The sequence below is a fragment of the Microcebus murinus genome, chromosome 7, assembly GCF_040939455.1.
Source record: "Microcebus murinus isolate Inina chromosome 7, M.murinus_Inina_mat1.0, whole genome shotgun sequence".
NCBI lineage: Eukaryota > Metazoa > Chordata > Mammalia > Primates > Cheirogaleidae > Microcebus > Microcebus murinus.
Genome location: NC_134110.1, coordinates 81,737,501 through 81,760,464, shown reverse-complemented (window position 1 = coordinate 81,760,464; position 22,964 = coordinate 81,737,501). Strand labels below are relative to the sequence as shown.

General features: G+C 37.7%; 1 protein-coding gene across 3 annotated transcripts in view; it reads left to right on the top strand.

The window, feature by feature from the left end:
* Positions 1 to 2,504: 2,504 nt before the first annotated feature.
* ZFHX4 (zinc finger homeobox 4) overlaps positions 2,505 to 22,964 on the top strand; it is a 179,048-nt gene continuing 158,588 nt past the window's right edge. For 2 of the 3 annotated variants that reach the window (XM_012739180.2, XM_012739178.2), the window contains exon 1: positions 2,505 to 2,890. The gene's annotated coding sequence lies outside the window, so the exon portion shown is untranslated. Of the gene's footprint in view, positions 2,891 to 4,931; positions 5,276 to 22,964 lie in introns of those variants that run through there. The other variant, XM_012739179.3, reaches the window with a different exon arrangement.

The window sequence follows — 22,964 nt, the reverse complement described above, 5'->3', positions numbered from 1 at the left end:
AAGGGCAAAAGGAATAAAGAACTTGAAAACGAAATGATCATCATTTCCCTATTCTTCCATGCCAGAAATAGACCCCTTTCTTCACCTGAGCCTGAAACAGACTTATTGTTCTCAGGTGTTTCCTTCATCATACACATTTACCCGTCTGAAATCGCAGGAAATGGTTTTTCCATCAGTGAGCTTGTACATGGAGCCCTCTCCCGCAAAGGGCTTGATCTTTTCTGATTTGAACCTGAAAGTTTCCCTGCCTTCATTTCCCCTTAGTCTCTTTAAAAGACACCCACTCCCCTTTCCCATGCACACACCTCAAATAGGTTTTCTTTTCTTTTTTTGTTTTTTTTAAAGACAGAATTTTTGCTCTCTGGGGTGTTTTTCGGTAAACAGTAACGCTACATAAACACCTTTTTTACTTACAATCTTCAGGGAATTTAAATGTTACCCCCGTGTGCTTGTGTTTCTTAAGGCACATGGATAAACCCCACTGAGGTGCAACCAGATACTGCTAGCAAATTGGTGATACAGTTGCTGTGTAAAGGTGGGGCTGTAAACAAAGTTAACTTTAAAATCTTAGAAAGCCTTCCACTTTGAGCATGTTTCTTCCCAAAGAAGTTTGAAATGGAATGCAGTCTTTGGAGAGAAGAGAATTTTCTTTCTGTTGACGTTTAGTGGTCCTGGTTTCTAAAGCACCAGTACACGCACCAACTCTAGATTCCTAAGGTGGTGATTTGCTTTTTTTCTCTTAATAAAGACCATATCTAGGTTTTTTTCCCTCCACTCCAAGACTCTGGACTTTCATGGTAACCTTAGCCAGCTGCTGAAGGCAACCAGCTTTTCTGATCTGGGCCTAGGTCTGCTCTTTTGAGGACTATGCTTTCATCCTCCCAGGTGTTTTGTTTGGTTTTTAATCCATTTGCATCAGCCCTAGGATTTTCCAAGTGTTCCCTGATAATGTAAGGTTTTAGGCCCAGAAAGATGCATATTTGCAGCTTCTGGAGTTCCAAGTGCTTGTGCAATAAACCTTTCTGTTGGTATTTGGTAGATTTGGTGCTTAAGGCCTAAGACAAGGTTTTGAAGCAGATCTTGGCGATCCAGAACTTCAAAGGCCTGTCAAGTCAAAAGCAGCTGACGCCTCACCTGTCCAGGAAGCTGGACATTGCAAGTATTTCCTGTTTTTAGCTCATTTGATTTGTTATTCTCACTTTCTCTCCAGAATTCTTATTTTTGAAATATCACATAGAGGGTGTCTACTTGTGACCTGTGGTGTAGCCCTGTTATCAAGATGCTGAATAGCAATGCATATATATATATATATATATATATATATATATATATGTTCCATATTCAGTAGGGGGTATTTAAAAGTATGTCTATTCCTAGTTTTAGTTAATTATCTTTTAATGAAAGTGTCACTCATATTCACATCTGTAATATTGGAAAGAGATAATTAGATTTTCAAATGAGAATCAGCCACCTTAAATTTTGCACCAGAAAATACCAAGTATATTTCATTTTAATGAGATCTGTAGTGGGGTTTTAAAATTCATCATAATATGCTTCAAGAAAAATAACTCAATAGACTCAAAAGATGAAAGGTGTTTTTTTTTTTTCCTCTAAGTCTTCTTAAAGTTGTTACATTGAACTTATGCAATTCTGATAAAATATTCACGAACATTACATAAAGGCTATAACTATACCCCCATTATCACTCTTGCAACCATCACTTATTCTCATTTGGAAGTTTACTTTGACTAAACTAACCGCTTCCATCTCCCATGCCCTGGGTTTTTCTCTCCTTCGTATGTAAGTGAAAGATACGTGTTTCAAGAGAGTGCCTGCGGATCCAGAGTGCAATTCCTCCTTCGAAATAGGCTGGGCTTAGCGGTGTTTGCACACAGCCTGGCACCCTTTATTTACATACATCTGCATATTTGCACTGGGCCCCCCCAACCTCGCCATTAAAGTGCGTTCGTGTGCGTAGCAGAATAAACTAGTCAGAGGAAAGCTCTTCATTACCCTAACTCATATTTCTGCTTAAAGCCCCTTCGTAAACAAATCTCTGGTCCGATAATAATTACTTTGCCTCATTAAAATTAGAAAAAAAAAAAAAAAAGATCTCGAATGGTTAAGGGACATTGCTTTGGTGGTATCTGTATTTTTTTTTTCTTCGCCTTCTTGGGGCTGGGGTGTGTGCATGTGTGTGTGTGTGTGTGTGTGTGTGTGTGTCTAATTAAGTTTGGGAGTCGCGCGCTGGGGCGCGTGGGGTGCGAGCCCCGGAGGTCCCCATGCCCTGTCCTCTCCGCCGTTGCAGCGTCCGGGGCTCCAGCCGCAGCGCTCCGAGCCTTGGAAGCTGCGAGGCTCCCGGGCTGCTCTGAGTCCGGGCTGCGCGTCATTTGCAGTCTGGGGAATGTTGATCACCTCACTAATTACACCTCTCTCTCCCCCCTCTCCCTCTCCCTCTCCCTCGCTCTCCTCTCTCATTCCCAGAGTGCATATCGGGAATAGACACACAAAGACATGCGCACTCAACTTAATCAGCCATTTTTTTAAACAGGGCTAAAACGATAATAATTAGCAGAATAAAGACATATCGGATTTTCATTTCCTTTCCTCCTTTTCCCAACCCCTTCACAACCAAACAGCGAGACCGCGGTCGGCACATGCTTTAACTCCTCCCGGACCCCCGAGGACCGCTCCATGCCCCCCACTTTCTGCTCCAGCGTTTTTATTTTCACCCAATAAAGTTCGAGGATTATTTTTTTATTTTTATTTTATTTTTTTTATTTTTTTAATGAACCCTCTCGTTTTACTTGGATGTGATCAGCTGTAAGTAAAATAAAAGCAAAACAAAAAAGAGGCGAAGATCGAGTAGGAACTGCAGGGGAAATGGAAAGTAAGTTTTTTCTTTAACTTTTATTGAGTAGTTTGTGTTAAATTTAGGTCGAGTATCGATTATCTTTCCAGCCTGATCTTGCACAATCTTTGATATTTCGCTCCCTCTCTCTCCCTCTCCCTCTCCGCCTCTCTCCCTCTCTGCCCCTAGCTCCCTCGCTCCTGCTCGCTCGCGCACACATCCCCTCATCCCGACCATCTCTTCCGCTCTGCCCCCCTTTTCTATCTCTTTCCCCCTTTTCTGGCTCCAGGATTTTCTCCTCTGAGGGAGGGAGGGGGCACCAAGGGACCCGATTTTCCACTTTCTTTGGCGGGGGGCTGCGTTTTTCGGAATTTAACTTTTGGATCAAGTGGCGGATCACCCACGTTTGGCCGGGCAGTTTTCTCTCCTTTTTCCCTGTCTTTTCGGGTTCTGCCTTCCCCGCGAGCCCGGGGCGTTCTCGTGGCCGGGGGAAAGCTGTCAGCTCCGCAGAGGCGCGGGCACTGCCAGGGGTCCCCCGCTCGCCCTGCGCCCCTACACCCCGGTCGGGATGGCTCTTCCTGCGCACCCGGCCTCCGAAAGTTTGGACGCTGGTCGGTGGGGCTTCGAGCCCCTCTCTCCCTGCTCTCTCCCAGTTTTACCCTCCCCCCTCCCGTATTCAGCCTCGTTTTTTTTTTTTGTTTTTTTTTTTCCTTCTTTCACCACCCACCCCCTTTCCCCTTCTCAAGTTCCCCGAAGGGCGCTTGGTGCGCTGGGCTGGCGGAGGCCGGGGGCTCGCGCGCCCTGGGGAGGGGATCCGGGAGGCCGGGCCGGGCGCCGCGGCTGGGGCTGGGGCTGCAGGTAGACACCCGCGCGCCGGGGCGGGCGGCGGCGGCCGGGCCGAGGGCTGCTCTCCGCTGCGCGGGCGAGGGCGCCGGCGAACGGAAGGCAGGTCCGTTAGGAGGCGGGATCGCCCGGCCTCGGGGCCCGGGGACCCGGGAGGCGGCGGCAGCTCGCTCGGGGCGCGCTCGCCGCCGGGCGTGCGTTAGACCGGAGGACAGACGCCCGCGGCTCGGGGTCAAGGATCTTTCCCTTTCTTTTTGGCAGAGGGCAAGGGGTGTGTGTGTGCGCGCGCGCGCGTGTGCATGTGCGTTTGTGTGTCTGTGTCTGTGTCTTGAGGGGCTGTGGCCGTCTGTGAGAACTGATCCATTCTCCGGCCCCCCCAACCCCCCAAAAAGGGTTCCGTGTCTACAAATGAACTTCACCTCCTCCGCTTCTCCTGGCATCAAGTGAGCCTTCCGGCCGGGAGCAGCGAAGGGAAGAGGGGCTGAAATACGCCGGGTCTCGCCTGCCTTCTACTTCTACACCCCCTCCCCCCCTTTCTTTCTGCTCTTTGCTATCAGAAAAAATAAAATAAAATAAATTTTCTCATGGAATTGCATAAAGTTTCTCTGCCGATGCCCAAGTTACAGAAGGTTCCCGATCCTGTCCCCCTTCCCCTAGAAGACGGTGCACTGATTTGTATTTCTTTTGTTACCTGCGATCCGGGCGGGGGGCTCCTTTTGGCCGTTCGGGCTGGGGTCCGGCCGGGAGAGGAGGCTTCGGCGGCGCCTTTGGCCGCGACTCCTCACTTCCGCGCGGTTCTGGTGAGGTTTTAGCTACCGTTCCGCGAGACACCCTCCTTGTAGGTACCAAAGGTTCAGATCGCAAACACGGACCCCCCCACACACACCCCTACACACACACACACACACACAGACACACTCAACACACACTCAGACACACACATGCTCCCTACTCCCCCCCACTCCACCTCCGGCCCCCACTTTGCCTTTCCCCTCCCCCCTTCCAAAAAAAGCACACACACAACAACACCCCCCCTACAAACCAAACAAAAACCCAAAGACAAGTTCACTGGCAGAAGATGGTGGATTGACACTGACTCAGACAGAGGCAGGTTCACCAGAAAATCTGGCCGTCCCGATTTCTGACAGTTGCATTTCCTCTGCTTGAGTCCTTCCCCCCCACCCCCCGTTTTTTTTTTATTAACTGTGTTCCATGTTTAATCAAGGATCATGTAGATGGCAAAAGGAGAGACAGAGAGGGAGGAGAGAGGAAGAGAGAGAGAGAGAGAGGAAGAGAGAGAGAGAAGAGACAGAAGGAGTTCTCTCTCTTTTTTTTTTTTTTTATTGTGTTCTCCTGGATTTTCAGTGGCTTGATCCCTATAAACGTGGAGTGGTTAAAGCTCATATGTAGTATTATATTTTTAGTTGGGTGGATGGATGGAAGAGTGAGGGAGAGGCTGCGGCTGCCGCTGCCTTTTCGGGTGTTGCTTAGATTAAGGCTGAGACTTGGCTGCGATTGGGACGCGACAGTGACACGGGCATCGATCGCTTCCATTGAGAGCAATGCAAAAACACAGCCCGGGTATGTAACACTCTCGGTGCCATCAACACTTGTTTTACTTTATATTTACTGGCAAAACTGACAGAGCAAGCTCAGACTTTCTTTCTTTCTTTCCTTTCTCTTTCTTCTTTTCTAACTGAAGAATAAAAACAATTGTATATAGAAATTTTGGAGAGCATGGTTTAAATAAAACAGAAATAAGATATTCGGGATTATTTCACTACCTCTGTGACTGATTGTGTTTAGGAGTTTTTCTTCTCCACTGAGGAGCATATTAGAAAGAATGAAGGTTTTCTTTTTTCCTTCCTCATCTTAAAAAAAAAAAATCCTTAAGGGAATATTTGATAGTTTTCAAGGTTTGCGGTTTCAATCAGCAGGAAGGCACACAAAAATAAAAGATGGCCAGCCAGCTGTTTTAACCTCTTGCACCTGGCTTCAGTGTGGGGATCATAAGGTTTATACAGTTATTTTTTTTTAAAATGGTTTAATTTTATTTATGGAATAAACTGGGGAAAGCATCACTGTGTATTTATTCAATAGCTGGTTACTTTTGGATTAAAAAAAGTAAACTCATATTAAAGTGCTTTCATGTTTATGGCAATGAAGATAGGGTCAATGAAATATGGGGGAGATACCATAAATCTGAAAAGTGAAATGTACCCAAGGAACAAAGAAAGGTCAGGTAAACCAGCTGTGTAAGTCAAAGCAATAGCACCAACTGTGGGGTTAGACAGGGATAGTGGGCTCTGGATGTGTGAAGTGAAAGTTGCCACTTAAAGTTAAAAATGAGGCAAACATGTTCAGCTCTTTTGTAATCTTTCACAGTTTTTAGCTGATGAGCCCAAATCTGTTCATTAATTTTGAGCTAGTTGGATTATTTTAAAAGATGCTGTACCAGCAAAGGAAAACATAAAGGAGGCTGAGAAAATCACTGTTTAATATTGCAGAATTTACTGCTTCCATTCTGACCATGAGCCTAAATTTACACAATGAAATTTGATTATCTCTAATAACAATATTAGATCCTGCACTGGATGGATGAGAATTGAGGTGCTTTTGTTGATTGCAAGGGTTTAATGTTGCATTTCAGAATCTGATGTGGTTTGGCCTCCCTTCCATTAACTGGAAAACCCCTGAGGTTTTACAATTATTTCTTAAAGATAATACATTTAAGATTGCATTGGTAGGCTGAAGAAAAGTCATAAAGGCAAGAAGGGAAGCCCTTAATAACTCTTGAGATTCAGACATGTTCAGCAGTTAGATTGGCTCTGACTTCACCAAGGGTCGACAATGTGTCATTTCCACGAAGCCAAATTGCCCTCTGCCTATATGATATTAATGTGCAAATCAATATTTCAGGGATTAAATTTCCCTTCTTCATTTTTTATGGTTTCTACCTCAATAAGTCTCAAGTCTATTAGAAGAGGCTGGATGATTTAAAATCTTTCACTGTAGAATGGCTTGTCGTAGTCTTGTTTCACAGACCATTTTAGGATTTTTGTTAAAAAGACTAAAGGCATCCTAAAGAAGTTGTAAGGCAGTGAGGACCCAGGCTCAATAGTGCAAAGCCCTTGTTCGATTAAGAGCTAAACGGTATTGAAAATATAACATATATGTTTATGTAATATACATATACATTCTGCTGCTTTAAAAATATTATGTTAATCACCTATTGATTTATTTCAAAATCAATTGAAGCTCCTTTCTTATTAGTGATTTGTTCAGCATTCTTGAGGACTGTGTTAATTTTCTTAAAGATTATGCATGAATTAACTCGTGTGAAAGTATTAGGGGGAGAGGATTTCCATTTACCAATATTTTCCTAAGAAATATTTTTGGAAACTATTGTTTGTGAGAGTAATAGTCAAGTGGTGTCATTTGCATACATTGTTGTTATAGCTATTATTGCATTTTGTGGCTGAATGACTTAGCTGTTATCTGCTCAATGAGGCCTTCTTCAATTCTTTTTGCATTTTGTTTCTAGCACTTAGTAGGTACAATGTTTCTTTTGCCCTCTTAGGGAAACACAATTATAAAAGAAAGCATGCGATTTGATTGGAAATAATACAAAGCAGAAATGGGGGGGGTCAAAATAAAAGATTGTGACTTTATCACATAATCTTGGGAAGGCCTACTGTCTATCATTTGGTGGTGTTTTATAGTCTTAAACCATCTGGACCAAGTTCCGCACAGCTGCACGAATTTCATATGTGATAGAACATTTTTTCCATTCAGTGTGAAATGTTCCTTCCTAAAAAACGTTCACCAGACTCGCTTAATTTAGTCTGTTAAAAGAAATGCACATGAAAAAGGACAAAAGGCTCTTTAATCTCTGCAAGCTGTTTGTTTTTCTTCAAGATTCCTGTCTGTTTGGGTTTGAAAAGTCATGTTTATTGAGGAGATGATTCTGAGGTGTGACATTAAAATAATATATGATTTTTGGACTGGTGGCCACGCTCCTGCTTAATTTGCAGAACTACTTTTTATGCCTGTCAAAACACAGAGTTAATCTATCCTTATTTACAATTAATCTCAATAAAATTAATCTTAACTATGCTTTATTCAGTGGCTTAAAATATCTAATTATATTCAATTAACTGCTGTCATAGTAATTAACATTGCTTAATTGCCTCTGCATATATTTATGTAAAGCTCATTAGGTGCTGCTGACTCCTTTTCCCTTTCCTACTTGCTATTTTTGCTGTTGTCAAACCATTTTCATCTTCTAAAGTTCGACAATGTCAATGAGAACAAATTTTTTCTTAACATTTTCTTGAAATAAATGTTACTGCTTTCCTTTGAAAAGATACTCCTTATGAGTCTTTAAAGACTAATTCATCCTCCCTCTTCGTTTTCCTTAACCCTGGTCTCTAGCACTATCACAAAATATTTTCTGTCATTGTTGCTAGGAATATGAGAATCCAGGTTAAGCTTTGTGTTTATAAATGAAGAACCTTTCTGTGTCTGCCTATGGGGCTGTACCCACAGGCAGAGTTTTTTCCCCCCTCTAAGACCATTCTAAGGGTTAAAGACTTGGCCAAGGTTCAAACTGAGAAGCGCCCAGGGAAAGTGCATGTGACTATGTACAAGTTTCATGTAATTAGTGCTTAATTATATTAACATATGCAAATTGTCAACTTAGGAGCTTGTTGAGCTGGCAAAGATCAGCTAAGCACAATTGCTGTATTGTTCTGAAACAATAATGGATTTCAAGTTGGATTGTGGAAACACATAACTAGCTATCTAATTTAACTCATACCATGGTGAAATTTCATTAGTCTCCATGGAGACTGGTTTAATTGTGCTGACTAATGTTCTGGGCTGCAGAATGTCCTAAAAAGAAAGCGTTGTTTGCCTAATCCACCTTACAATGACACTTGTTTGTACATGTTTCCCTTGTGTGAGAATTTGCATATGCAAATAAATAGTTTCTCTGCCCCATTTGTCATGGCTGTTCATTACCCATGAAGAGGACATTGTTACTAGGCTGTTACTGAGTCTCCCAAGACGGGATAGTGTCAACCAGTCCAGCTACATTCTTTCATAATTTGTTTCTGATTAATAGACCAGAGTAAGTCTCATTCTCTTTGGGCATCTGTAAAGGGAAGGTCAGTTCTGTCAGAGAAAAGAGTTTCTGCAGTAACTGAAGGACTTTTTCTTCTTATTCTTATTCTCTCTTTTCCACCCATTGGTTAACATAATCATATTTAAAATAATGTATTCTTGTTCTCAGAATGCCTCTACTAATAATCTCTAGTTTCCTAAAGCAAAAAGATAGGAAAAGAAAAGAGATTCTGTTATTGGAATATTAATCCTGTTTTTGACAGAAAGGTAAACTGATATAATTGCTTTTCAGTTGAAGGAATGGGGGTTTATACAAGTGTGAAAGCATCGGAAAAGGATTAGCATTTTTTTGCATAATGAAAAGCTCTGTTGAATAGGGCCCTGAATGGCTGACTGAATGACTAAGATGAAAGGAAGATGAAAATGCTGCTTCTCTTTCTTTATGTCTATGCTCTGCTCTCTCTAAAGTTATGTTTGTCCAAGACTTGAGAAAACAAGCAAGGGCTCAGATTTCAGCAACTTTATAAGATGTCTCCAGTTTTCATCATCACTGGGAAGTAATGAGTGTGACAATTTTACAGGTAGAAGGTGATCAACAGAGGTTTGTATGTAGAAGAGTTTTCAGAAACATGCCAGGCTAGCCAAATATTGACTATTGGGTATCAAGAATCCCAGCACCTTGCTGGCAAAAACAGTTATTTTAGAAGAGTCTAATAGTATGGTCTGAATATTTAATTCAGTTAATGATGGAATATCTAGTGTGTGTGTGTTTTCCCTCATCGGTTATAAATAGCTGTCTCGATTGGGAGAATACTTTACTTGAGAAAGAGTTGTGTATTCTGATTTTTGGCAATGTTAAGTGTTTTAAGTGGCCTATCAGCTTTTGTGGCTGGGAAGGGATAGTAAAAGAGGATACAGAATTGTTTTCTTAGGATTTAATTCATAAAGTTCTTAATACAATCTTCATGTTACTTTGTAGGTATATTGCATATTTCCTTTAGAGATAAGTCTTTTCAAAAATGTCTAAGTATTATATGTTCACCCTTGAAAATATTTGCAGTAGGGTTTTCTCTTGTCACTAGTTAGGGCTATAACTGGTTATCAATTGACAGTGTGATCAGGGCTCTTAATGATGTTTCTTCAACCATAATTAGGGCAGTTAAAACACCATGAGTGTTGACTCTTTCAAAGGTGGGAATTGGTTCTTTTGTACATATGTAAATCAAATGCAGTATAGATAGTTATTTATACGTATACATTTTAAATAAGTTCTTTCTGGTTTGAGGTCACTACAAATTATCCACTGACAGCTGCCCCAGAGCAAGGCTGAAAGATTGTACCAGATACTAATCTAACTTGTTTGTTGTTAGACTATAGAAGTTCCGTTTGCCTCATCACTTTAGCAGTTCTGTTGCTGAGGTACTATTAAGATGGTTAGATGGAAACTTGGGAAATCAGAAGTGTTTTCACATAAATTAGAGTGTAAGGGTTGCCTCTTGAGTATAGCATATTGTAAAGGAAAACTGTTTGATCTTTGTTATATAGTCACCAAAATTTTTTACTAGAGTCCTTTTTAAAATTTGTCAAGAAATTCTGGATTGTTTCAAAAACTTTTATGGTTAACTTTATGATATGCTTGAAAAAAGTCTTAAAAGAACAAAAAAAAATCCACATGGAGACTATTCTTTTACATGCAGAAGGGCTTATTAAGGTATTTCCATAAGAAAATGTGTTAATTTAAAAAATAAATTCATTTATATTTTAAGACATTGTTAACCAGGCACCATGTGTTGTAACTGGCAGTTTTCCAGCCACCATGGAAGTGGATCACACATGGGTTAATAGTAGCTTATGTGATGTCTGCATTCTTAGGAAATGGGCAAAAGCCCAGGGTATTCTGATATCAAGATTTTAGGAATCAGACAGAAAGCAGAATATATGTTTATATGTGAACAGATGGACACATGTGAGAACTAAAAGTGCATAATTTCTCTTGGCACTTGTTTTAGTTATCCCTGATGATATAACCAAGATCTTAGTGCACTCGCAGTCTTTGATGGCTAAGGATGAAATGGGCTTTTAATGAGGGCTCAATGGCATTATTTTCTTGCATAAGGATTGTGCCCCTTGTGATCTTGCTGGATTTGATGTTCTGTTAATTCCCTAGTTTCAGAGGTTCACAAGTTGCCTTGAAAGTTTGATATGGTTTCACGTTTGACATACAATCCTCAGCCCAGGAATGACTGCTCTCTACTCTCCTGCACTTTTAAAGATTTGTGAGTGAAATGAAATCTTTGCCATTTTGAGGCACTTTTGAATGTATGCACTCAAGTTAAAAATGGCGTTGACACTAAAGTCATATTTAATAAGCAACTTATCTCTAATATAATTGGCCAATTTAACATTCTAGGGATTTGAAGAAATAAATAAATAAAATTTAAGAATTTGGGCAGACTGACTTGGTTAATATATCAGAATGTCCTGATGGTCCAAGCCAAGTTGTGAGTAGGTGTTTTGGTCATCTAGGTCAGGGGTTCATGCATCAGCATTGTGTATTCAGATTATAGATCCTTTCTAATGTTTGCCTGTCCTGAGGATATAACAGTGCTCAGATGATAATTACTGAATGGTATGTATTATAGCATGTACCTTTAAAGACAATGTTTATAGATTCCATTGTGTTTTAGCTATAAAAACAGAAAGGATTCTCAAATATTTACTCAGATCTAAATCATTTTAACCAGAGAAAATTGACTTTTGGGCTAAAATATGCATTTTATAACTGTCCATAAAATTCTTTTCCTTCATTGTAAAGAAGAAAGGAAATCTATAGCTTTAACAGTGTTAAAATACAAAAACATATGAGCCACCTGTTTGTATTATTAAAAACAAATCAAAACTTTGTAAGATTGAAGGTTTTGGGAATCATAAAATTTGTCTATTTGGAAGAATAAGTTGATAAAGCCCAATCATTGTTATGATATTTCCCAAAGTGCCTTCAGTAAGCCTGAAATCCTTTATTAATATGGATTTTTAAAGTATAGTTCTTAGTACTTGTTTTTGTAAAAAAAACATACATTTATGAATAATGTGATTAATACTTAAGTTCCCGAGTGCACTAATTGAGAATGAGAATGAACCATCTCTTTTGGTTTAGTATTAGTAGCTACAACTGTGTTTTATTCTTCCTAACACACCTGTTCACTAGGAGTGTGTATATAGATATACACACATATCTACTCTCTCTCCATGTTAGTGCCTCCTTTTCTTCTTTAGATGAATTTATAGTTTGTAGCCTGTGAAATTTTCTCTCCATAGACTAAATGGTGGGGTTTTTTTCCCCCTAAAAATTGGCCAATACAATCTCAATAGAAAAGAGCAGGTAGGGGAGTAGGCAACTAACTAGAAACTATCAAAATACTAGCACCTTGGAACTGCCTGAGAGTCATTTGGTTCAACTAGCTCATTTTAAAATATGAGATACTGAATTCAGAAGTTATCATTGAGTTACCCAGCATGGTAAGGAAACGTCAAGACAAAAACTCAGATTTTCTAACAGTAGGACCCATAGTCACTTAACTCTATTGGCTGTTAGGAAAAGGGTTTGTTGCATGAATGAATATGAAGGTTGTGGAAATGGTGAAGAGAAGAAAAGGAAAATGTGCAATGGTAACAACAACAGTGATTGATACGTCTGAGAGAGTGAGTTCCTTGCCCCTGAAAGCAGGCAAGTAGAATCTGGTTGGCTTCTTATCGCTGGGACTGTTAAACATATTTTTGCATTAAGTTAGACTAAGTGCTCAGAATGGCCAAGAAGAGTCTATGATTCACAAAAATACTGATGGTCTCAGTGACTTAAAATGTATTCTTAATAATCATGAACCTGATGTGAACAATAACAAGGTTTCCACTCTGTGTAAGGAAAGTAAATGAAGACAATGCTGTGATGTTTTAGAGGCAGCATAGTGTACAAAAAGAATGATATTTAGTTAAGGCTAGGCATTACATTGATCCTGTTTACTTTGGTTTCCTTTTACTTTTTAAACAAGTTTGTTCATTTTAGCTTACATTTTAGATATTTGAAAATCTACTTTATATTTTGGCAACCCAATGTTCAATAGGAATCTTATTGAATCTATAAGGCATCTGGGTTAAATTCCTATTATGAGTGACCTTATCCAAGTTATTTAATCCTTATGAGCCTCAGTTTTCTCATCCATATATCAGAGTTGCTGTAGAGATTACATAAGTCTAAAATGTTGTGAACATTAAAATCAGTGAATGTGACAGGACCTGATATCTAATTCCTATGTTCCTTTTTTGTTTTGTTCTCAATAGCAGGTTTTAATGTAACATACAACTAAAGAGCATTTGATAAAGCAAATCTACATAGATATTTTGAGTAGCATTGTCCCTGTCTTCCACAAGGGAAGGATATAAGAATTAGGCAATGGATACGTCTAAGAGGTGAGGAAAAGGAGTTCTTACATTTTCTCATCGGCAGGTACCTCGATGGCATGTAGGTTGATAGGTGGGTCATCTACCACATCATTAACTGTCTGCCACTCCATCATCACTAGTTGGTTTGGTTCCGTGAGGATTCTAGACATTTAATGCATTCCTGGGTCTTCATTTTTTAAAGAAGCAAATAAGGACAGAAAAAGTTTTTAAATAATTCAGACCTTGGTGAACTCAAAATTCCAGACTGTCCATTAAATACAATAATAGAAGAGACCACAGTGCTTATTTCAGTCTTAAAGGTGACCCAGTCTGTTTGAAAGCCTTTGAATTAGAGGATTTTCCAAAACTAGATTAGACGTAATTGAAACACCTTTATATATACTTGGTATTATTGATATTTTGATATCCCATGCAACGAGTATGGATATTGTTACATGGTACTGTGCTGATCAAAATTTATACCAGCCTAGAGAAGACAGCCAACTACTAATAATCCAATAATGTTATAGAACACTTAAATTTTCTCAGGATATATTATAGTCAAGTTATGAGTTTCTGCCAGGTTTATCTCTTGGAGGAGATCACAGTCCTTTAGCTCTTTATAATAATGCATTATTCAGTGGAGAATAATCCATGTTCATAGATGATAATATTCATCAAAAATTAATATATAATGTTTTTGGACCATCTAGAAACTAAAATCTAGTTCTGTTGTGGTTTTTTGGATCTTTTTATTCTTAAAAATTTCCTCTTGTAATATACTTGAAATTATTATATTATTATGAGAAATCTAAAATTTCCTTTAGATTACAATTTCCCAATTTTATATTTGATTTCTGCTTAATATTGATATATGTTTGGTTCATAATATTTATTAAAGTATTTTTTTAAAAATAAAAGTGTTCATGGCCTATGTTCGGGTCATTTATAAAAGGTCATGGACTTGACAGTTCAGTTGAAGCACATTTGTTTGATGGTAAACATTTATTGAATACTGATCAGGGTAAGGATATACTTCATTGAAAGAAAACTATTAGCATCTTAACATTTTTTATGATGCTTGGTAAAGTGTTTCCTCAAATAAATTCCATCCTCCATGAGGGTAGCACCCACATCTGTTTAAACACTGTATCCACAGTGACAGATATATTGTTGGCAAGTCTTTGGTGCTCAATGAATATCTGCTGAATGAATGAATGAATGATAATTAAAAATATAAACAGAAAACTTCAGTTTACTGTGCTACTTGAATCTGTCTTTCCTCTTGAAATCTAGGTACTGAAAAGAAATATACCACTTTAAAAACAGCTGGACCTGTCTTGGAAAATTCCAAAGAGAAAGCTATCTTCCAGTGCAATCTAAATGGGTTTTTATATTAGAACCATAGATTGTTGCAGTTGGAAGGGATATAGTGTAGTCCCCTTGTTTAACCAATAAGGAAATTGAAGCTCATGGACGTTCCTGGGAAACGTCACACAACTACTGAGCACAGTTGATGAGATCTAGTGTGTGTGTGTGTGTGTGTGTGTGTGTGTGTCCTTTTCAGCTTAGTTGACTTGGCTAATATCCAAAAATTTTATAATATTAATATGAGAATATTTTGTTATGCTGGAGTTTTATCATAATTTGTGGGATTTTTTTCCAAGCAAAGGAAGTTTTTAAAATTGTTACAGTCCCTATGATGACTATAAGAACAGGCTGACTGCTCTGGGATTGTAAAGGTAAGCTGTTAGAGATAGGACAAAAATTGCCTGAGAGGTGAAAACTTGCAGGAAAAATGGGGTGGGTCATTTAGTTCTTGAAATGAAGCAGGGTGCAGATTAGGAATCATTATGTTTTGCCAGAAGTTGCTGGTCAGAGAAGCCTGTTTAAGTGCTCACTGTCAACAAGGAAATCATGGGCAGCACTTAAAGTGGCTCACCTCTGATTTATTCATAAACCTCACACGAGTACTTGGCTTTGTTCTTGCTCTAGTAAGGGGGACTGATGCCAATAAGAACAGGAATAAAGAGCTCCTTGCATGGTCCAAGAGTGAATAGCACTTTACCTCAAAGCCTGACCTCCTTTCTAGAGGTCTGTTATGCTAGACTTGACTCTGATTGGCTGTGTGTCCTTAGATGAATTGAGAGAAGCAGTTATAACAAGTATCTACTCTGTAAACTTCATAGTGTACATAACAAGAACTATGTAACTGGAACTTGGGTTCTAACTTAACCTAAAGGTTTTGGTATTTATGCTAAATGGAAAGGCTTCCCTTTTCACAGAGCTTGCAGAGTTTAACATTTAATAATAGTTGGGAAAACATTGCTTCTTTCTAATTGAAAAATACAGTGATCTCGAAGTAGAATTGGTTTTGACAATCCCTCCTCCTACTAAAGTGAGTTTAGGGAGATTTAATAACATAGGAAATTAAGGGGTAGAGAATAAAATAGCTACTACACTGGGATAAAAACAAAGAAATGTGTTGGCTTGCCGATTGATTAGTCATGTTTATCTGAGAAGCTTCATTTGTGTCACTTCACAAATTATGCTCTGCTCCAGCCGCTGGTGTTGAGGGGCAGGGACCTTTAAGAAGCAGTCAGCTGGCTGGTTTGCACTGGGGCAGAGGTTGAGGAGAGTTACTTAAATCCCCAGAGCAACATTTAGTTAATGTTAGTCTTTCCCCCTCCCCTTTCCCTGCGCCCCTCCCTCCAACCTTCTTGTCCACTTGGGCTTCCTTTTTCTTCTTTTGATGAAGTTGGTCTGTTACTACTTACGGTGCACATATTTACATAAAAATATTTCCTCAAATTTTCGCAACCCATTACATGAACCCAGAAGAGCCATATTAGGAGATGGTGATGAGAGTTAATGATATATCTTTAGATAAAGCCATCCTCCCGTGCAATCACATCAGAGTCATCAGCTCATTTGTCCTGGCTCAAGCGAAGATGTCAGGACCAATGAGTGTATGAGTGCTGAAGGGGGCGAAAGGGCTTCTGGAGAGAGACATTTTTGTGCTGGGAGTCGGCCATGGCTTAGATTTAGCTCCAGGGAAATATTGGGATTAGCCAACACTGTGTATAAATCCTTAGCATAACAGAATTAGTTGGGAAAATAGGGAGGTATGGCCATGAGGATGGGCACATTTCTGGAGACATTCTCTAGGCTGCAGGCCAGAAACCACGGAAGAGAATGAGGTGATTTATTAAAATTATTTTAAGGGATATGTTGTATACAGGTCCACCGATATCAAGATTGAAGTCATAGTTTTGAATGACATCAAAGGAAGACCCACATAATATACACTAAATGTGTAAATACAGCTTGGCTTCTATTTTAAGTTTAGCTGCATTAAAAGAACTTCAACCTTAACATCACTTAAAAGCATTTCAGGGAGATAATATTTGAGTACACAAAGATAACATTCAGGTTTAAGATACTTTTGACAGTATAATAGAGTGAAAGTTAATACTTAATTTAAATAACAATAATTATGGTGAAATACTTGTTGCATTGTTGAATTGACACAAAACCAAGAAGCTAAACTTTCTTTACACAGACTTCATTCTGAAACTTTAATTGAAAAGTAACTTATTTTCTTTAGCTACCAAAGTTCTTATCTTTGATAGACCAATACTAGCAGATTTATTTCATTTTGGGTCCAGTTAACTGTTCTCTTTCAGATAATCTACCCATACAACCTTTTCTTGTTTAATTCTATTGATTTACAGTGTTAAAGTGAAATAATCTGATACCTGTTTCCTGCCCTTTGACTATTTGTCGTCAAAGAGGCTGATTAGTTTTTTCCCCCAGCTCTTTAGCTGTTTTAAATGTATAATTATCATTGCATGTCATTTGATAGCTGCACTAATTGCTGCCAACTATTGTCTGTTTGCACTTAATGCTGAAACCTGATCAACATCCTGCTTTGGTTGATGTTTGGTGGTAAACTTTAATTAACTCTTATTGCATTGAAGAAGAGTTCAAGCTTGGTGCTAACTAATCATTTACCTTCATTATGTCCTGACAGCTCCACTTGTTCTTGGTCCTAATAGATACACCAGTCAGTAAATAAGCCTGCAAACCTCATGCCTTATAGTTGCTCCACACTGATATTTTGCTACTTAAAGTATAAGATAATTGGGCCCAGATAATTATTTAGTTAGTTTAGTATCTCTAGTTCTGCAGACACTAATCTTAAATTGCTTCTTTCATGCTGGACAATTTCATTTTAATAGAAACTGTAGATTTGAGATAACATTATTCCTTCAACATGGTTCCTCTGAACATGCATCTTTTGAATCAATACAATTAAGCTTGTCTCCTGTTGGAATTCTTGTAATTATTTTTCCTGAAATACTTTTCCTGTAATGATATTGAAGTTAAAGTAATCAGGTTACCAGCAGATCATGTAAAATTCAACTCAAAATTGCTGGCTGCTTGATTTTAATTTGTCTGACATCAAGTTTGTTTGAAAAGGGATAATATGTGGGTAAACCAAGGAGCTTATAATTATGGTTGACGTTTGTTTGTTTATAATGAAATCTAATTAAAGTTCATACATTTAAAGCACAAAAGTTAATTACTGAATTGCTCACTTCACTGATGGGCAGCAGTTAAATTAACTTTCAGGCAAAAATACCAAAAAAAACCCAAAAAACAAAACCAAATAAAGAAACCCCAAAGAAAAGGCTCTTTATGATAGAAATAAAATAACCAACTAATCTTAGTTATCAAACATAAATTTGCCAGTATTTCATCCAAAAGAAAACTTGGCATTCCACTTATGTTCTCTATTATGCTAGTCCTAACATGGTTTTTAATATAAAGTGATTTAAAATATTTACATGGGATGTAAAAAGAGACTTGTATTTAGTAGACTGTAAACATATTGTATAGTAAGAGGCACTTGGTAGTGGTTTAAAAAATTATACATATAACTTTCTTCATTAAAGCTATTTGAAATCATAGTAAAATCATTGCTTAGGTAATAGGAATGTTTGCTGGAATACCTGATCTGTGATTAGTTTTATGAAGATAATTATGGTGAGTTTAGCCTGCAAAGAATGACTTTTATAAAAAATATACTCACACTATTACACTTATTATAATATGGGTTTTGAGATCATAATATTGGTGGGAATCATGAAATACAAATAATTATACAATTGTTCTCTCTTTGAAATATTTAGCTGTCAGTAGTTCAATAATTAATTTCATATATGAATAGACAAAGAAGGAATACAGATAAATGTTAGAATATTTTGTCTTCAATTGTATGAGATAAGTACATGTGTGCAATGGTTTTTACTATCCTGGTAAATCTCTTTTTGAAGCCAAATATTCTACAGTTATATATAATTTAATAAAACCAATTAAGGTTAATTTTTTAAATGCTCCTATGTTATTATGTAAAAGCATTATCACTAAACACTCTTAGATTGTATGTATGCCAGAGAGATTAGTCAGTTACATTTTAAAGACTTGAAATATATGAAAAATATGGCAACTATGGTATATTAGTTCCCCCAAATGATTGATGCAGCCCATGCTTTTCCAAGGAAAACTAAAGGGTTCCAATTTAAAGCTTCATATTTAGCAATGTTATTTACTTGAACTTCCAAACTTGGTGGGATTGAGGGAGAGGGGTCTGAGAAGGGAAAATCATTCTGTCCATTACTGAGATGCTTGTAAAATTGAGTGTAATTTACACTACTTTTTTTGTGTTTTCAGAGATTATATTTATATGTATTTTAATATGATGCCTGATAGATTTATAGGTTCAACTTTATTTAGGGGAGAAACATTAAAAGGATTATTTAGTCATTTAATTCTATTCCTACTTTGCATAGATGAGACGAAAGGAAGATGCTTAATACCTAAGTATGGCTGGGGGCTGGGTCACTGGCCTTTGAAGTACGTTTTCCTCCTTTAAAGAAGGCAAAAAAAAAAAAAAGGTATATTCTCACAGTATTGGCAAACAACAGCTTTCTAGTAATACTTTAGCTGATTAGGACATCCTTACCCTTTAATGAAGCAATCACTACACAGCCCCAATGTCAGCTGGAATACTAGCAAAACAGTATCAAGAAAAGAATCAGAAAGAGGCACTGAATATAATCACAGTTCCATGCCCTTGTCTCACACCAATGCAAACTATTCCTTTTCAATTAGAATGAATAAGAAAATTAGAAATCAACTAGATTGGTTAAAAGTTTCAAAGTTTATTTACAGAAGACAGCTAACATATTGGGTTTATCTTGCACAATGATTATATTAATAAAAATTTCCTGAAGCAGACAAATAAAATGAGTCATGTAATAGTGTAATTTGGTTAAGGAGAGATTATTGATTCCCCTCTAAAGAAAGTAGCTGGAGTTTGATTAAAGTTGTGAAGAAAATTGAGTGAAATTCCCATTTCCCACAATTATTCAAATTAAGAACTATTGGGCTCATTGGTAAAGTGTACCTCTCCTTTTTAGTTCTGCAACACATACATTTAACGCTATGTAATTGTCATATAAAGTCTATGCAGATTTAGTGATGTGAAAGAGAATGAGGGAAAAGGAGGGTGGGAAGAGAAAGAAAAAGAAAGACTGGGAGGGAGAAGACTACACATCAATCACAAGGGTCCCATTTATAGAGAAGGAAACAAATCTTCATTGAATAGCTAATTTAGATTTTAATGAAAAAACTGAGAGGAAAACAGGGAAAAACGGCTTAGTTGACTCACACACTCATATTTGTCTTTGTAAACTTTCCCTCTTTAAAAATGTGCTTGTTTTAAATGCCGAATATATTTGGTTACATCCTTCTATTCAAACTTAATTACCTTCTCCCCTTTGTCGTGACATGGGTGGAAAGTTTTTGCCATGTCAGGAGAGGTCGTCACACATTCTTTTGCAGTTCTCTTCATTAATTCCTTCTTGCAGAAGCATTTTCTCTCGTGCTGGGAAGGTAGAAGGGTGTAACAGAAGAGCCCTGAAACATCAGCAGGAAGCTCTAAGCTGGTTAATGCAGTATAATTGTCTGGACATAGACTGGTCTTTGTTTGTGTGGTTCACTCCGAATCAGCTGTAATTAACTCCAGAGTGTTTCCAGATTGCCAGCAAAGAAAAATTACAGCTTTTCTGTTTTAAATTGTAAAGCTCACAAACATTAACTATGCAGATTGCATTTACTTTGATATATATTTCTATCCTGCAAGGAAAAAAAGAAAAAAAAAAAAAAAAGCTTTCTTGGCTCCCCTTGCCCCACCTTTAAAAATTATGTGCTTTTGTTAAGTTACTTGATTTAGTGTCTATTGGAACATAATGGCTCCTTAATAGTTGGGTTTGAAACCTTTTACTTAATATTTTCAATCCTTTTACCTCCTTGTCTTTGCCTTTCTTCTTGCTAACGTTTTTAATACTGTCATGGGAAAGAAGTTATGCAATCCTTTATGAAATGCTCAAGATGCACTAAAATAAGCAAATTGCAGAGAAAGGTGACTTAAATAAAAACACTAGCATCGACTTAAAATACTGAGATCAAAGATGTATTCTGACGTAATTGCTGCTTCCGCACAGGTATTCTACCTGTGTTTTCATATATCAAAAGAGAGAGTGTGTGAGAAAAGGGCAATTCCACTACCACCTTCTCTTGGTTAGCACACCACACCCTTTTAAAAGCTTTTGTACAGTAGTTTGTAATTATGAATTCCAACATGGGTAAAAATGAGGTAGTGGTGTGAACTACTATAGCCTAGTACACAAAAGATCTGTCAGCAACTGATGCAAAAAAAAAAAAAAAAAAAAAAGTCCAGCCAAAAATCTTTTTTTTCTTTCTTCTGAATTTAACAATAAGGAATTTAAGCCTCAATGTGGCTTTAGCAACCAAAGAAAAGAAGCTCTTGGTGTCTGCATAATACCACTTTGATGGATTTTTTTCATCAGTTCTCTGTACGTGGCAACAAATAAACAAGTATAATTATACTTGTGAAGGTCTATTCATTGCTTTGTCAGGATTAGATATATGTGCCGTTTTCACACTGTGCCTCTCTTTTGTCTTTGCCTAACTCACTATGACATATTGATAGAGGATTTGGAATGGGGAAAAGGCCACAGCAGAGATAGTGATGACCTTTTGGAAACTTGATATAATTCAAGGATTTTTATTTATTTTCTATTTTTTTTTCTTGATTTGTAACTTGTTACCAAATTCTCTTGTAAGTGGACAACTTTTAACCTGTTTAAAATGGAGTAAATGAAGACTCAAAATGTTAGGAGATGGCTAAAGAGCAGATGAGAATAAAAACAATAGGCTAAGGGAGTGCATTGGTCTTCTTTCCCAGCACTTAGCAGAGTGGCTAACCTAGCATTCCTTTCCCATTATTCTGTCCTCTTGATCAGATCACGTTCTTTTTAATCATTTCACAAACACTGTCTCACTGGACCGTAGAGGAGGGCTGGGACAATCGCAAGTAAAAAACAGAGGCAAAACTGGCCTCCGTGATTTTGGGTTCTAATGGGAACTCTGCTTTCCGAATGCAAAGGAATTCTGCTATTGTTCAGAAAGCACCCCCTTTCATTAGCCAGGCTCCTTGTAGGTGGGTTTGGTCATTTAGCACAGCAGAGTTTAGGCAGCAGTGACTGCAGACGAAAGCAAGGCAGAGCAAGTAATAAAAGTTCTTTTCTGCATATTGTCCATTAGTTCTGAAAAAGGGATTTGACATGATCAAAGTCACTGATCTTGTGAATTACTGAGAATACCAAAAAATGTGTACACATATTCTAATCAGACCAGCAGGTATGTATTGCTTTGAATGTAGCATTAAATTATGTTAGGTTTTCTCTTTGAGATTTCTTGAGGACTTTGGTGATTTAAAAAAAAATAGATTGTTTGGCAGTAGAGAATAGAAATTGGTGGAAACTAAATAGAAATCACCTTAAATGGGGAAGGAACTTTTATAGTGAGTTAACTTGTTATGCAGTCATTTTGGAATGAATTCTATGGTTTAAGCTAAATGGTTGTCTTTGTGGTCTCTTTTTGGTCTTTTTACTAGCACTTACTAAACTTTATCGTAAATTTCTTAAATGGGTCGTGTTGATAAAAGAAAGACCTCATCTGGCATTGATGACAGTGAAATCACTTAACATCATATTCAGTGTCACTGTACATACTGATCTAAATAACAGCGCAAACTAAAGGAATTCTATCAGAGTATACTGATAAACATTGCCATGGTCAATAGCTACAGAATAAAAATTTTTAAATCAGGTAATATATTACTAGCTATATCAATTTAGATAGTTTTGTTATTGTTAGTTTTAGAATGAAATGTAAATTTGATTGTATAGAAGATTTAGGTATTTAACTTAGTTTCTGATTAACGTGTAGCTTATTGATAAGAAATTGATAGGGAATTTTGTATAAAATTATATGGGAGTATTGTAACAAAATATATCTTACCATCTTGCTTTGACCTGTGATGGATTTTTTAATGTGGTTTTTATAACTTTTTTCATGTAGTAATAATGTTACATTTTTGAAAGTTACTTCTGGCTCTTTTAAGGTAAAATTAAAAGATGGGATCTACTTTATATAGAGAGATACTGAGATAATACATTGCAGGCACCATTCAGTATCTGGCCAAAATTATTGACTGCACATTACATACTGCTCATTTGAGGTGAATTTAGAATGTGTGCAATAATTCTAGCAA